At 39.5% G+C, this 15162-nt stretch overlaps 1 long non-coding RNA gene across 5 annotated transcripts; it reads right to left on the reverse strand.

The window, feature by feature from the left end:
- Positions 1-2926: 2926 nt before the first annotated feature.
- LOC149247984 (uncharacterized) lies at positions 2927-4079 on the reverse strand. Of its 5 annotated transcripts, XR_016265696.1 has the most exons (4): positions 3806-4079; positions 3656-3711; positions 3533-3569; positions 2927-3357 (listed from the first exon to the last, which is right to left on the reverse strand). It is a non-coding gene; the product is annotated as an uncharacterized LOC149247984 (long non-coding RNA). The 5 variants fall into 5 exon arrangements; XR_016265695.1 differs by lacking the exon at positions 3806-4079 and having other exon boundaries at positions 3656-3793; XR_016265699.1 differs by lacking the exon at positions 3656-3711 and having other exon boundaries at positions 3317-3357.
- Between the last annotated feature and the right edge of the window lie 11083 nt (positions 4080-15162).

Genomic DNA, 15162 nt, shown 5'->3' on the forward strand with positions numbered 1-15162 from the left:
TGCTCGCCAGGCCAGATGGACCACATTTCTGAGTGAATTTGATTTTGACTTGAAACACATCAAAGGAAAAGAAAACCAAGTAGTTGATGCTCTAAGCAGGAAAATACATGTATCTATGAGGTACACTTCAGTCATGCGCAATCTAACCTACCGGAGGTTATCCGGGAGGCTTCCCTCAAAGATCCGGAATATGCATTCTTATGGCAGCAAGCTTCAGAAGCCCAGGAAAGAGGGAAGCAAGGTGAGTATGCAATTAATTCTGATAAAATGTTAACATTCAGAAATCGAATTTATATTCCTAATCAGATTTCCATGAAGCAGATGTTACTCGATGAGTTTCATAGGAAACCTTACGCTGCCCACCCAGGGTACCAGAAATTGTATTTTGCTATCAAGAGAGATTATTTCTGGCCCGACTTAAGAAAAGATGTGGTAGATAATATAAATGCTTAGAGTGCCAGTTAGTGAAAGCAGAACATCAACATCCTATGGGTCTGTTGCAACCACTACCCATTCCGGAATGGAAATGGGAGACCATAACTCTGGATTTTATTACAGGGCTACCTCGTACCAGAAATCAACACGAATCAATCATGGTGGTCATGGACAAGCTAAGAAAAACTGCTTATTTCATCCCTGTAAAATCCACCTACAAAACAGTAGAGATTGCAGACATATTTATGAGAGAAATCTTCCAGCTACACAGGATACCCCGAGTGGTGATCTCTGATAAGGATGTAAAATTTACATCCACTTTCTGGAAAAATCTTTTTGCAGGACTGGGGACCCAAATCCATTTCAGTACAGCTTACCATCCGCAGATAGATGGTCAAACAGAACGAGTAAATCAAGTTCTGGAGGATATGTTGCGCATGTTTGTAATGCAACAACCACAGAAATGGGAGGATTACCTCCACTTGGTAGAATTCACCTACAATAATGGGCATCACGAATCTCTAGGTATGAGCCCCTTCGAGGTAATTTACAGGCGAAAGTGTCGAGTACCCACAGATTGGAATAGTCCAGAAAACAAATTAGCATTGGGTCCCCACATGCTAGCAGAAATGGAAGCTACCATTAAGATGGTTTGTCGGAACTTAAAAGCGTCACAAGATAGGAAAAAGGTGTATCTAAAAGTGAAACCTTGGAAGAGCACCTTGCAGTGGAAAGGCTGTGCAAAATTGGCACCCCGATACTGTGGGCCTTTCCAAATTTTGGAACGGATTGGGCCTGTGGCATATAAATTAGCACTACCAGGCCACATCCGAGTACACAACGTCTTTCATGTGTCCTTGTTAAAAAATATATTTACGACCCTCGACATATTATTAACTAGGAAAGTATTCAGGTAATGATGATAGAAAAGTAATATGATTAAAGGATTATTGTTTTTGAAATGTTCTGACAATATAATATGAATGTGCAGGTAGAACCCGAGGGAGAATTCCTGGCAGAGCCTCTTCGTATCCTCGATCGGAGAGAAACCACCTTGCGGAGGCGAGCCATCATCCAAGTTAAAGTGCAATGGAAGCACTTTGGCCCGGATGAGGCTACCTGGGAGGAAGAAGAGATCATGCAAAAAGCTTATCCTGCGTTGTTTACATAGAGAAAGAACACCAGGGATGGTGTTCCTCTCGAGGGGAGGGAGCTGTAACATACAACGAGATATCATGAGTTATTTTCACCTAGTTTAAAATTGCATTTATGTTTTTGTTACTATTAAAATATTGGACCTAAAAATTTGCAGAACAAATACTATTATTTATTATTTTAAAGACTTTGGACAGATTATTAAAAGAATCAAAAAAAGAAAGGAAAAACAGTTATAACAACTCCTGAAGCAGTTGGAAATAGTTTCCACCACTTTTCTCCAAAAGGGAAAAGGAAAGGGTAGCAAGGGGGCTACAGAAATTTTCCTTGACCTAGGTTGTGATACCAGTGGGAAGATTTCATTTTGACGGCAAACAGTCGAGTGGGTATGGGACTTGAGGCTGGACAGTAGTCCTAACGCCCAAGATACCCAACTGTATTTATTCCAACCAATAGGAGCAGGAAGTTCTCGGTGGGGGACCGTGGACGTAATTTCCAGGTCCATGGCTGGGTGGTGAGACCTTCCAAGGGGGCTATTGATTTGCATGAAACAAACAACTCATAGCAGATAAGTACTCAAGGGAAACTTTAATTACTTCTGACAGTTAAATTGGTATGCATTAGGAGTAATGATCTCATTTCTTGTCTTAAGCTAGATGTTGAACAATTATGGGAAATATTTGATTACCAGACTCATTCACAACCCAGAGAAGAAAATCGATGCATAATATTCTGCTCATTACACTGTTTATTTATTCTAAACCCAATAGTACTATAGTGCCTTGAACTTATTTAATATCTGTTGTATAAAGAAGAAAACTACTATATTGAAGTAGCTTGAATTTATTTAATATCTACTATGTAAAGAAGAAAATTACTTTACTGTAGAATCATGGACTTATTTAGTATCTGTTGTATAAAAAGGAACAAAACTACTACTATTATGACAATAGAGTTTCAGTTTCTATCCATAACCTGTCAAACTGTAAATAACCTGGAATGGAAATCAAATTATATTGTCTGTACATTTATACCACTTTACCAAAAAAAGAATTAAACAGGATTACAATGCATTCCAAACAAGAAGGTCCACAATCTTATGTAGGAGTACTTTTGCGGTTAACAGGAGCGAAACCAAGAAATATACTTATACACGTTTATGAAAAACTGAGTATACTTCCGCATTTCAATACTCATGCCTGTGCTAATACCACTAACTAAATTAATATCGCATATATGCCAGACCATTCATAGATTTATTGCAAAGCACAAACAGTTAACAAACTATAATTAAGAGAAGTATAAATCTCGGAGAAATTCAAGATTTGAGATAATATATATATTTTGAAGTATTCCTATGTCCTAAATTTCAGCTCATCCGTTCTACCTCTACACAGTGTTCATATAAACTACAATAAGAATGTCATTAGAGCCTACTGGGTAAGGGCCGAGGCTTGGCAGTGGTCCATAACCTTCCCAGCACTTATTACAGACAAAAAAAAAGGTTCATAGAGCCAAAACGGGAAATGAATGTCGTAACCATGCTAACAAACAGTTTGAAGAATTCAGAAGTACTCTTTAAGCTCCGGCTGCGAACCCAACCGGATGCGTTAATTCTCTAACCTCCATTCTCTAAGAAACCCTCGCGGACTTCGGATTGTGGTGAGGGTTTGACTGTGCTGAAGGCCAGCAAACTCTCCCACCTCATTTTGGAGTCGAGCAAGCATCTCAGACAAGTAGATGGACAATGGAGGAAAGGTAACCAACCTGTAGAGAGAAGATAGGCTTGGCTCAGGGTTATGACTCTCGAAAGATTCTTCAACCAGCAACAGGATCGAACCATACCTGCGAAAACATCCAAATAACCTGTTAGAACCAGATCTTGGGTTGAATAGCGACAGAGAATGCTTAGACAACAAAAAACATGGTAGGGATTTAGTACCTGAGGAGAAGGGCACCACTGCTGGAGCACCAAATGCCTAGAAAAAAAATAGCAATCATCATTAATCACAAATCAGAGATGAGTCTTAAACCATAAGGGTATTCAGATCAAAAAGAACCTGACCTCGATGATAGAAGCTCATTTCTATTCGGCTCTCGGGGTGGAAGAAAGATTCCAAACTGTCCATCAAACGATACATGTACCAACATTGGATTAAGCTAAGAATTAGTAGGTATTTGTGTTTCCAAACAAAGAGCAAAGTGGCTCACCTACCTCCTCGTCTTTGTATGGGTTGTTGCCTCCGGAAATAGAAAAACCCTCACTTGCGAAGAGGTAAACCCTTACACCATCGTTCTTACCCTGTGCGCTAACAGAGCTGTGTCTCCACCTCACACTAGTGCGGATTGAGATGAAAAATCATAACAGGATTTCATTTTAGGTTAAATGCCTCTGCTAATTCACCAGATGCTACGTACCAAACTTACCATCACATTAATCGCCAAGCAGAGGAGCCTTCATCTCTATCAAGGTGCGGGCAGGTGGCACACATGTACATGGCTTAAATCAGATTATCGTGCAGGAACCCTGTATGTCATTTAATTCCATTAACCACGCCAAGCTGAGAGTCATTCATGACCCTCCCCATTCATTTACACATTGCCTGGATTGGGTTAAGGTGACACGTAGGCTCGTTAATTAGGGAGGATAAGTAAATTTTATTATTATTTATTTATTTCGGGGTGTTACATCAAACTTGTTATAAAAAATTAAGATTATCAACTTTAAAATGCTTCTTATATGATCCATGTATACACGATTTATTTTCGTTTTTTTTTGAAATCATAAATAAAACTTAAACTTAAAAATTCCTTTTTCGTTATTTTTTGATAAATGAAACTCAAACTTAAAAATTCCTTGCTAATATTGAATATTAAAATGAAATAAATAATATTTATTTAATATGCTATTTTGATTGACTTTACTTACTTTAATATTTTATTGTATGTATTATATATTAAGTATATTATTTTTATTAAAACAATATATACTTTAATAAATTAGGGATTAATATTTTTAATTATGAGATAAAGAAAGAATAATTAAATGAAAAATGATTTAATAGATTTAATTTCTATTTATAAATATAATTTAAAAAGAAATTTTAATTTTGAAATATGTTTTTATTTTTTTATATATTAATTGTTTTATTAGTAAATTTATTCAATATAATATTAATGAATAAATCAAAATATTTTTTTTCCTTTTTAATTAACTATGAATCATTTAACCTTGATGGGGTGACTGAGCAAGACACATTTAATGTAGGAAGCGGGGAGGTGAGTCTCCCAAGGGAGGTCCTGACAAGTCATGATAGCAATTAAAGCCAAGTGGTGACAAGGGAGTTACTCGCCTAGAAATTTCGAGAGACAGGCGAGAGTTAAAGGCTAGACCAAGGTTTTCTTGCGGTAGTTGTTCTTCCAGGTTATGGGAATGTTGGAGGGTGGCAAATCGGTCGTCAAGTATGCATATGTCGCCAACCTGTGCATGCCCATTATTTTGAGCACCACACGTAGCATTGGGGATGTTGGATGGAGGTGTGGTGACCTTTTTGTGTTCAAGGTGATGAGTTGTTGGGTTTGAGACCTTGGTAAAAGTGGGCATGGCAAATTCCATGGTGGTTGGTTGTGCAAGGGGTGGAGCAGGACTTCATGGTGCTGCTTCGTCGTGGGTGCACCAAACAAGGAAGCTCTTCTCTGTGAGCATGATAAGTGTCGGATTTTCCTTCTACCCCCCTTGTCTTTGAGCAACAATTGGCATTACTGCCATTGTGGTGTTATTTTGTTTTGGGTAGGATTTTCCTTATGAGTGTTTTGGAGATTTTTTCGGGGTGGTAATTATATCCTACAGTCCTAGTTGTATTTTTGTGGTGACTATTAGTTTTAAAGTTGAGTGTGGCTATTGGCGGCATTGGTTTCACAGTGTCTCCCCTCGTTTGTCTTGGTCTTTGGTGGTGTGGGGGTTTTGTCCTAGTGGAGGTTCTGGTTATTGGGTCTTTTAGTTATTGGGGGGTGTGCATTCTCATTGGCATCATGGCGGTCATTTTTACTCAATCATGGGGGGAGCCCGCCTTGGGTGACCAAGGTACTTAGGAGGATAATTCAAATGAGTCATGGTGGTTAGTATCAGGGCGAGGTATGCTTAGACAGAGGGAATGTACCAAGCGTGGTGGGGCTCCCCGTGGAGATTTTCTAGTGCGTGATGACAGGGCGGGTGTAGGGGAAGGCGGGGGAGGGGGGTGGCTGAAGGGGCCTTTGATGGTGAGTTGGCTCATGAGAATTTGCTAGTGCCCAACCGAATAGCTGCATCGCCTTCACTGGAGTCTCTTGACAAGAAGACACTGAATATCACAGTGCTCCTAGTAGAGTTATGTTAGCAGCGGCATGATGACAAGAATGAAGCGATTTCCTTCATGAATGATTTACAACACAATCAGTGGGTGATGCTGGATAGAAATGATTCCATATGGAAGATCTAACTTCTCAGCTACGCGTCTTTGGAAGATATATATTAATGATTGATATTTTTGTTTGTTCAAATATATTCCATTAGCTCATAAAAAAATTACATAGTATTTGCAGTGGATGCATTACTCTCCTGGCCTCACTTCGACTAGATGTATTAACCAGAAGAAATAAACAGAAAATAAGAGAAAATTTCCAAAAACTATAGTGTCCATATCTCAAAAACACATAAACTCCAAAAAAAAATAATGATAATACATAATCAATCAACATTAAAAATTATAGGAAAAAGTGGAGACCTACTCGATGTTAAAAAGATCAAAGGAGGTTGGATCAAACTATTCATTTCCTTGTGTTAATTGCAAACATCCTTATTCATCAACCAAAAGGCATACATAGAGCCCAATATTCCTTGGAGAGCCAAAATTCTTATTGCTCAGTTAAAGACTAATTGTCATCAACTTCATTGTGAAACAGGGCACTGGAAAAGGCCAAAAGAAATATGGGAGGAAAGAGTATGCATTTTTTGTTCTTCCGGAAAAGTGGAATTCATTTTAGAATGTGAGGCCTTCAAAGACAACAGGGAAAATTATGCAGATATGTTGGCAACTAGCTCTTGGGATAGCATATTTAGCAAGGGGTTTGTCTAGAAGCTGGGAGCATTTATTATGAAGCTTTACAGAAAAAGGGTCGAATACATCAAGTAGATGAAGAAGCAATCTGTCCCATAGGTTATCTTTAGCCTCGTGGACATTAAAATAATTTCTTTCTTTCTTTCTTTCTTTCTTCAAGTCACCAGGAGCACTTCTTCATTTATCTTCCAACCACCCCATCCAGCCAGCCCAAGAGCTAGTCCTCTGTCAAGCTCTCGCAATCAAGCTCCGTCAACCCTAAAATTGTTGAACATTTAAAAGGTCACGAGGTCTCAATAAAATTATAATGTTAAATAATTACATGTTAAAATTAAATTATATTAATAATAAATTTAAAATAATTTTTTTCCCCATATAAAAAAATTAATGATCACAATTTTGGAAAGATGGAATATATAAAAAGAGTTATTAAAAAATAAAATTATGATTTCTTTTAGTAATATTTAAATAATAATTTTAATAAAATTAACTTATACAAAAAAAATAATCAAATTAAATTTATTTATAAAAAATAAATAATGTCAAAAGAATTTAACGAGTATAACGTATTGTGTTAGAGGGAGATTATGTTATTTTTTAATCAAAATTTTGGGAGGTTTTAATTTTGAAGTGGGATTATTATTAAGATTTTTTAATGGAATGAATTGAAAAAGTTAATATATAAATTTGAGTTTTTGCTAAAATAATGATGCAAGTAGATAAGATTTGATTTGTTGTATTTCATGGCATTAGTTATTTATAAAAAATAACAAATGTTGAAGAACATCATATATGGGAATTATATTATGTGAATCTTGAGAAATTATTGGATATTTTAATTTTAAAATAATGATTAATGAAATAAATAAATAAATAGAATTAATATGTTAATTTGGGTTTTTTTTATAATAGTTAAGTCGAGAAAATCATTTTTTTTTATTTCAATTTAATTTCCACTTGTAATACAAATGTTTTTTTGTTTACTTGTTAGTTTTATATAATCAACATAGATACATTTTAATTCTGGATTTATCAAATCTCGAAGGTGCAAACGTTTTTGTTTAGTTTAAAATTTGAGGAAAAGTTTAATAATTTCAGGTCAAGATGGATATACATTGGTTTTAAATATCGTTTCAAAAAGAGTGGGAAAACCTATCATAGCTCAGTTGTCAATCCAATAGTGAGGACAGTGATCACTAGTTGCTATCTATGAATGCAAGCTGACTCATCACTGTTATTCAAGGAAAACCACACCACCTTAATCACTATGTTCCATAAGCTCTTGCCAGATGCCTCTGGATTCTGGATCTTGAACCTTTTCCTTACATCCAAAAAAACTCAACTCTTAGCTAAATAAAAGTAATTTGAAAACACATATCTATATATTCATTCTACTTTTAAATTTATTTTAAATAAATTTATTTTATTTATTTTCATTTTCATTTTATTTTTATTATTTAAATCAAAATATTTAGATAACATAGTATAATAAGATATTACAATGTCTCTTAAAAATACAAAAGATTGAATTAAATATATTTTAATATTATTATTAATCAAAATTATCATAATAAAATTAAAATATATATTTTTATATAATATAAATAAAATAATTAAAAATATGTTTATAACAAAATAAAAATATAATATTGAGTAATTTTTTTTCCCGTAGAAAAAGTCGTAATTTCTATTAGATCAAAGAAATTACATTCTGTAGATGTCTAAGCATATGCATAATGAGGCTGACTGCCTCCCTAACAGTAGCAAAATAACACAGTTTGTTGTAACCATGTACAAATAGCACAAAAATAAACTGTTTTTGCCTCCACGCAGGGAGTTTACTGGTCTCATATGGATATTGTATCATAAGAAACAGTGATAAACATGTAAATGTGCTCCGCGCAGGGAGACTTAAATATATAACTTTACTAAGAACCCCATGCTGTAGCAAAACTGAAAGAGTGTCTGTAATGAAAAACTATCAGATGTTTACAGCAGCTGCATCACCACTACCTTGTAGAAGAAAAAACCCGTGTGACAAAACCAAAACAAAAAATCACATGTGTAGGTAGGATGGGACCGTCTTCATAGCTGTATCTCCCTTTGAGCGTGTAGATCTACAAAAGGCCTGTGATAGTGTTGATGGAAGGTTCCATCCACTTCTTCCTGTATTAACCAGTCTTCTTCTTGCCTTTGCGCTGCCTGCTTGGATAGGAGGTCCGCCCTTGAGTTGCGCTCCCTGTAAATATGATAACAATCAAATTTTTCAAAAGCTGCTATAAGCCTGTGTGTCTCATCCAGAATATGTCTCAAAGAAAAAACAGTGCAGATAGATTTTCTGTTGAGCCAGTTGCAGACAAGTTTTGAGTCTCCAAACAGTTGAAGTTTTGTGCAGCGTTTTCCAAGTGCAAAGTGGATAAGGTGTTTGGCAGTAGAAAGCTCGGCATAATTATTTGTGCCCCTTCCCAGGTATATTTGTAATTTGAAGCAGTGATCTTCCCTAAGGAAGAGGAGGGCTCCGCCCCCACAGCCATCCGCTTGTGCTGAGCCATCAAAATAGGCCCAAGGGTATGATTTATCGATGTGTTCCGGGGAGATGGATCGAGGAGGGGCCTGTGGGGGGTCATCAGGGAGGAGTGCAAAATCAGCAAGGATGTGTGTTCTAATGGATGGCCAGGATGGGATTTTTTGGTCAAAAATTGCTCGATTCCTCGCCGTCCAGATAGCCCAGCACATGAGGAGGGGGATGTTCCTATCTTTGCCCGAGTGATTCTCCAGCCAATTCAGCCAGGCTTCAATGATTGACTGCCCTTGCCATTGTTTGAGGGAGGGGGATTGAGAGGAAAGGAGGGACCATTGTTCAATGACAACAGGGCAGGTCAGAAAAAGGTGTTCAGTGTCTTCCTCATTACGCCTACATAAGTGACACCAGAAGGGCCCATGGAAGGATCGTTTTTTCAAATTGGAGCCTGTGGGAATTTTGTTGAAAAGGATGGCCCACATAAGCATACGCGATCTTGGAGCTGCTTTGAGATGCCATATAGCTTTCCACCACTGCTGAGCAATTTCTGGTTGAAATTGTTGCATGAGCTTTTGGTAACCTTCCTTAGGAGTGTATGAACCATTTTTTGCAAGTGCCCAAACTATCTCATCTTCTTCTTCCGTTATCCTGATGTGTGCTTGTGTGAGGGCTTCTGTGTAGTTCTCCCATTCATGCCGCCACTGTTCCGGAATGTGGAGATCTAGTGTTGTCTTCCAGGCCTGTTGGAGAAAAGTGGAGTTTTCTGGGTCTGCAATATGTGCTATATGAGAGACACCTTGGTCCATAAGATAGGTCGTTAGCTGCGCTGGAAGACGATGGGCATTGCCACATCCTATCCAGGGGTCTACACCTATACGGACTGCGTTCCCCTGATGTATTCTCCATTCTAGGTGCTGCCGCTGCTGATGGGTCAGGTAGACCTTCAGTAGTGGGCTGGTCCTGTATAATGGGAGCCTGTTGGGCTTTTTGGAGGAGGGGGTAGTCTTTGTAGAGGTGTCCCACTTGGTGGCATCTTCTGCATCGATAAGGGATTCCTTCGTAGTCGAGCTTCTGCTTCCTTGAGGAGGATTTCCACTGTATGGTGATGTGTTCCGGCAAGCCCCCTCTGGTATCTAGATGAACAAGAACCCTGGCGTACGCCATCATCCCCGTCGAAAGGTAAGATTTATCAGATTCCATGAAGGTGCCCAAAGAGTTCCCTATTCTCCTGAAGATATCCTCAGACCAGTACTGTAGTGGCAGGCCCGGTAGTCTGACCCAGACTGGCCCGACGCCAATCTGTTCCGTCTCCGGGTCAAAGAGGGGCGTCCATCGTTTGAGAAGTACCGGAGCTTTTTCAAAGTGCCAGAAGGATGACAGTACCCAGCTCGTGTGGTCTGCCCTTGCGAACCTCAGTGCAAACCAGCCTCGCATGAAAGTCTGGACAGAGGGGATTTCCGCCAGATATTGGCCCCAAATCTCTGTGGCCCAGGTCTTCAGTTTTTCCGCTGAGATATGCCTGCCCCGTATGCGACCTACAAGTACTCTGTCCGCTAAATCCATAGCGTCTCCCCACTGTATGTCTTCTTCGAGTCTCAGGAAGACGTCCTCAGATCTGGATTTAAAGCAGCGTTGCTTCTTCAAGGGGCGGGAGGACATGTGGCTAGGGTTTTCAGGTGCCCTAGATCCTGCCGGGGGAGAGCTCGGGGGGGGGGGGGGGGGAATGGCCTCCGGGAGAGGGGGGATAGCGTGGTAGCTTCCAGAGGGGGCAGGGGGAGCTGGAGGGGGGATAGGGTCAGCGGGAGCAGGTATCTCCTGAGGGTCAGAAGGCAGATTGGGAAGGGAGGGAAGCCCCGGCTGAAGAGAAGGACCAGTGTCGGTAGGGGAGGATTGGAAGCAATCTGCAAGGAATCCAAGGGAAGCAGGGGATGGAGCAGAAAAAGTGGCCCAGGAGGAGGGATCAACAGGGAGCAGAGAGGTGGGCAGAGACGGATCGGTCGTCTGAGTAAGGTCCTCAAAACTAGCGGACAAATTTTCACTGTACATACCTCCAGAAGTCGAGAACGTGGATCGCCAGATGGAGCTTTCTGCCAGCGGGGAGTCCGAGTAATCCACCTCGTCGATGTCCATGTCGCCAGCTGCTAGAAACTGCCTCGAATCTAGGTAACCGCCAGAGACCGGCACCAACAGTAGGGAAAGACCGTTAGGGCTGTACAGAGCTGGAGATGTGGATCAGAAAAAGCATAACCGGGATGCTCAGGTGAGGAGATAGCAACTGTTCCAGCCGTTAGCTGTCGGCGTGGCTGTAGAACCCTAGCGCCGGTCGATAAAGGGTGTAAAAATGAAGCGGGGGGAAGACAAGAGGGTAAAAACGAGGCCGAGGGTGAAAAACGGGATGAAACCGAGCAGAGAGACAAGAGGGAAAAAAATAAACCCAGGCTCAGGGACCAAGAAAGGAGTACGGGGTCGGGGGAGGCTACAGGGCCGTAACCGGCCTGCAACCCCGTTCATGCAGGGCTCCGTTAGGCCATTTCACAGAGCGCCTCCCTGCTTCGTCTCAATCTCTGTTTTTCTTACTTGGTTTATTACCATAATAGTTATAGAATTATTTTCATAATATTGAGTAATATTCAAATAAATATAACAAAATTAATTTTAAAGACTTAAGTTGATAAACTGAAATCCATTCTATAATGTATAAAAAATAACAAAACTTTTTTATAAGGAATATAATAGCATTAAACTAATATCATCGAAAATATATTTGGGCAATGCAATCACAAACAAGGAATTTATAAAAATATTATTAAACGCATAACTTATAACTTATAATGTAGACCCTTGCTTGACGCTTGCTGTCCATATAAGGATTCACACTAAAATCAATGCGGTATTACTAAGTATAATTACTTTAAAGGCACCATAATGCCATAATCTACGATTACAATGAAGCTGTGTAAGCGGCAACCTTTAGAACCTTCAGCAACCGAACGAGAAACATCCGTCCACCGTTGATGCATTTGACCAAGTGACATCCGAAGTATCTATTTTTTCAATATTTTTTTCCCAAATTTTTCACATATTATTGTGTTTTGTGAGATTAACTTCCAAGAAGTAGAGAGCCAGAGCATGGCACAGAGGGAGAAGTTGTTGAACAAAAGCAGAGAGGGAAAATGGGTATTTATTTCTGGGCTGTTCGATAGCTGAGGCAAATTGGTCAGCACAATGTCCATTCTTCTTCTGATTAGATAGATGAGGTGAAGAAAACTTGATTTCTCTATATCAGCAGTAATTGGCATATCTAAATCTCTAGTTTTCGTTTTAGTAACCTTAAATAGTTCTGGATTTTTTGTGTTAATGATTTTGGTTTATTTATCAATTTGTTGTTTCCAGCTTTTTTTCGACTACATGGAGAGCTTGCATAGCACATGTGCAAAGGCCGGAATAATATTTTACAAGATGTACAGGGTACATTGTAGCTACTTCCCAACACTTCCATGTTCTTGTTTATTTGTAGTGTTATTGCAATTTGATTTCTTTAAACTGACAGTGATTGCAATTTGTAAGTAATTAATTTATTTATTAACATATTTTTATGGTTTTTATTCATTTTTGCTGCTAGCATGTAGAGAGGATAGACACTGAGTGCAAAGGGCTGTGGGTAACTAGTAAGATCATGGGATATTTGGGCATGTAAGCACAATGATGGGTTACACCATACACCACCAATGGCTCAAGGGAGATTTAGTATGCAAGAATTATGGGGTGGAATCCATTGGAACGATGAAAGGTTGGCTCAGTGGAGGAAGGTGTCAAACCAGATCCATCCTTGTCCTTACAACAGAGACACTATAGGTGCACAAGCCATGGGATTACAACCACCTACACCATGTGAGGAAAGCCGACAAAATCTGGGCACCAGATCTCCTGAAAAGGAGCACGCAGGACAAGGATAGTTAGAGGCTGAGATCAAGGGGTGCTTTTGCTGGTGGAGACCTGGATTTAGATATTAGGGGCTTGAATAGGAGGTTGAAAATGATGTTGAGACCACACATGATGGTGAGGAGCACATCGATTTACCCCGTGTGGCGCAGGAGTCACCATTATTCGAAACCTCTTTGATAGCCTCAGTTGACACCTTGGTGGAGAGGATAGAGCTTACACACATAGAGCCATCTGTTGAGGAGGAGCCACCCATGGATGAGATGCCAATAGTTGTTGAGGTGTCCATAGTTGTGACTGAGTCTACAGGTGATAGATACCCATGGTAATTTCATCAGTTCCAGGCCGATCTTCTAGCATTAAGAGAGAAGGTCACCACAGTACAAGAGGCCATTCTACAACAAAACGAGGAGTTGGAGAGCATGAGAGTGGTTTGTGTCAAGTCAACGGCCAAACTGACTAACGTTGTGGAATAGTTGGATTCCCTAATGGTAACACTAGAGGGCACTTTAGAGCATCAGATCAACCCTCTTCAAACATACGTAGATGGGGCTTGTGTTGATTTGGGGTAGCATCGGATGTGGTCTAGGCCTCAAATTTTGTAGGGAGGCTTGAGCACATGCATTCCAAAGAACCTAGAAACTGTTTTGGGAAATTCCACCTAGAAACAATTTTATTAAAATAATTAATATTTTTACTGGGGTTCCTCAATCTAAACATAGGAAAATTAAAATATTAATGGGTATTAGTCTAATCGTGAGTGAATCTTCTAGAAAAAGACAAAGATAAAGTCAAAGTGATATGAGCCTTTGATTAGGATTTAATCTAGGTCATTGGTTGTCCAACAGAAAGATATAAAAAGGGGCTTGAGGGTCATTTGAAAAACACACTAAGAGATCAAGAAAATTAATTTTCTAAAGTGAGAAGTTCTTGGGAGGAAAATTCGATTCAGGAGATTTCTTGTAGTAGAGGGGCTGTGAGAATCCGAAAGAAGGAATTTGTGGAGAGTACGAGGCAAAGGGGGGATAGAAAGACGTCCAGAGAAAGATTGGTGCTAGCCAACCCAATGTTGACACAGAGGCAGTGCAGTCCTTGAGGGGAAGTCGAGTTTCAGTTACCAGTAGCGAAGGTGTGAGTTCGAGAGGCAGAAGATCGATTTTCTCAACCAATAGAGGATCCCGAAGAGGGGCAATGTAATACCCAACAGGGGTGATGCAGAAACTACCAGGAGTGACGCAGTTCTGCGTAGAGGCCACACAGAAGGTGATGCAAAGCGTCCAATTCAGTGGGATCAGTCACTGATTCTCCCAGTGATAGGGTGAGATCATTTCACCAATATTTTGTCCAGTATTCTCTCTATGTTGGATTGCTAGTTGAGCATCCTAGAATTGTACTCAGAGTTTCTCCTGCATAATAATAAAACCCTCAAAGCTGTTGCATCATTTTTCCCGCATTAGGTTTTCCTGGGGACATTTATCCAAAAATAACGGTGTCTTGTGTGTTTGTATTTCCTTGCTCAGTTTCTATGTTTCATAATCTTATTTAATTTGGTGTAGGCTGCTTTAGTAATTTACTTCAATGTTTCAAGAAGAAATCTGAAATAAGTTTGTAATGTAATTTACAATCTAGGTAAAGTAGATTCAACCAGTTGCAGTAGGATTCCTGAGATTGTTATATCTAGGAATTTTCACATGGTACCAGAGATGTTAATGTGAAACAGGAAGAGCAGATCTCGCACTGAAGTAAGGGCCAACTTGTTGTAGTAAGTAGCAGTTCTAATCCCTTGAGGGATTGCGCAGTTCTAGCTAGGAGGGCTATATTTTCTTGGGTGTCTCTCTCTGAGTGAGATGACAAAGAGGTAAGATTGTCAGACCAAGAATTTGACGAGGCAGAGGGAGCCATGCAAAGCATCGGTGTAGAGCTAGAGGGACGCAGTTTTCTACAAGCTGAGTGCTCGACAGAAAAGTTGTCGGAAGAAGGAAGCAGATCACATAGTGAGGGAATACTTCCCCA

Source organism: Pinus tabuliformis, chromosome 7 (genome assembly GCF_031772625.1).
Source record: "Pinus tabuliformis cultivar Carrire ecotype Pingquan chromosome 7, CPIR1, whole genome shotgun sequence".
Taxonomy (NCBI): domain Eukaryota; kingdom Viridiplantae; phylum Streptophyta; class Pinopsida; order Pinales; family Pinaceae; genus Pinus; species Pinus tabuliformis.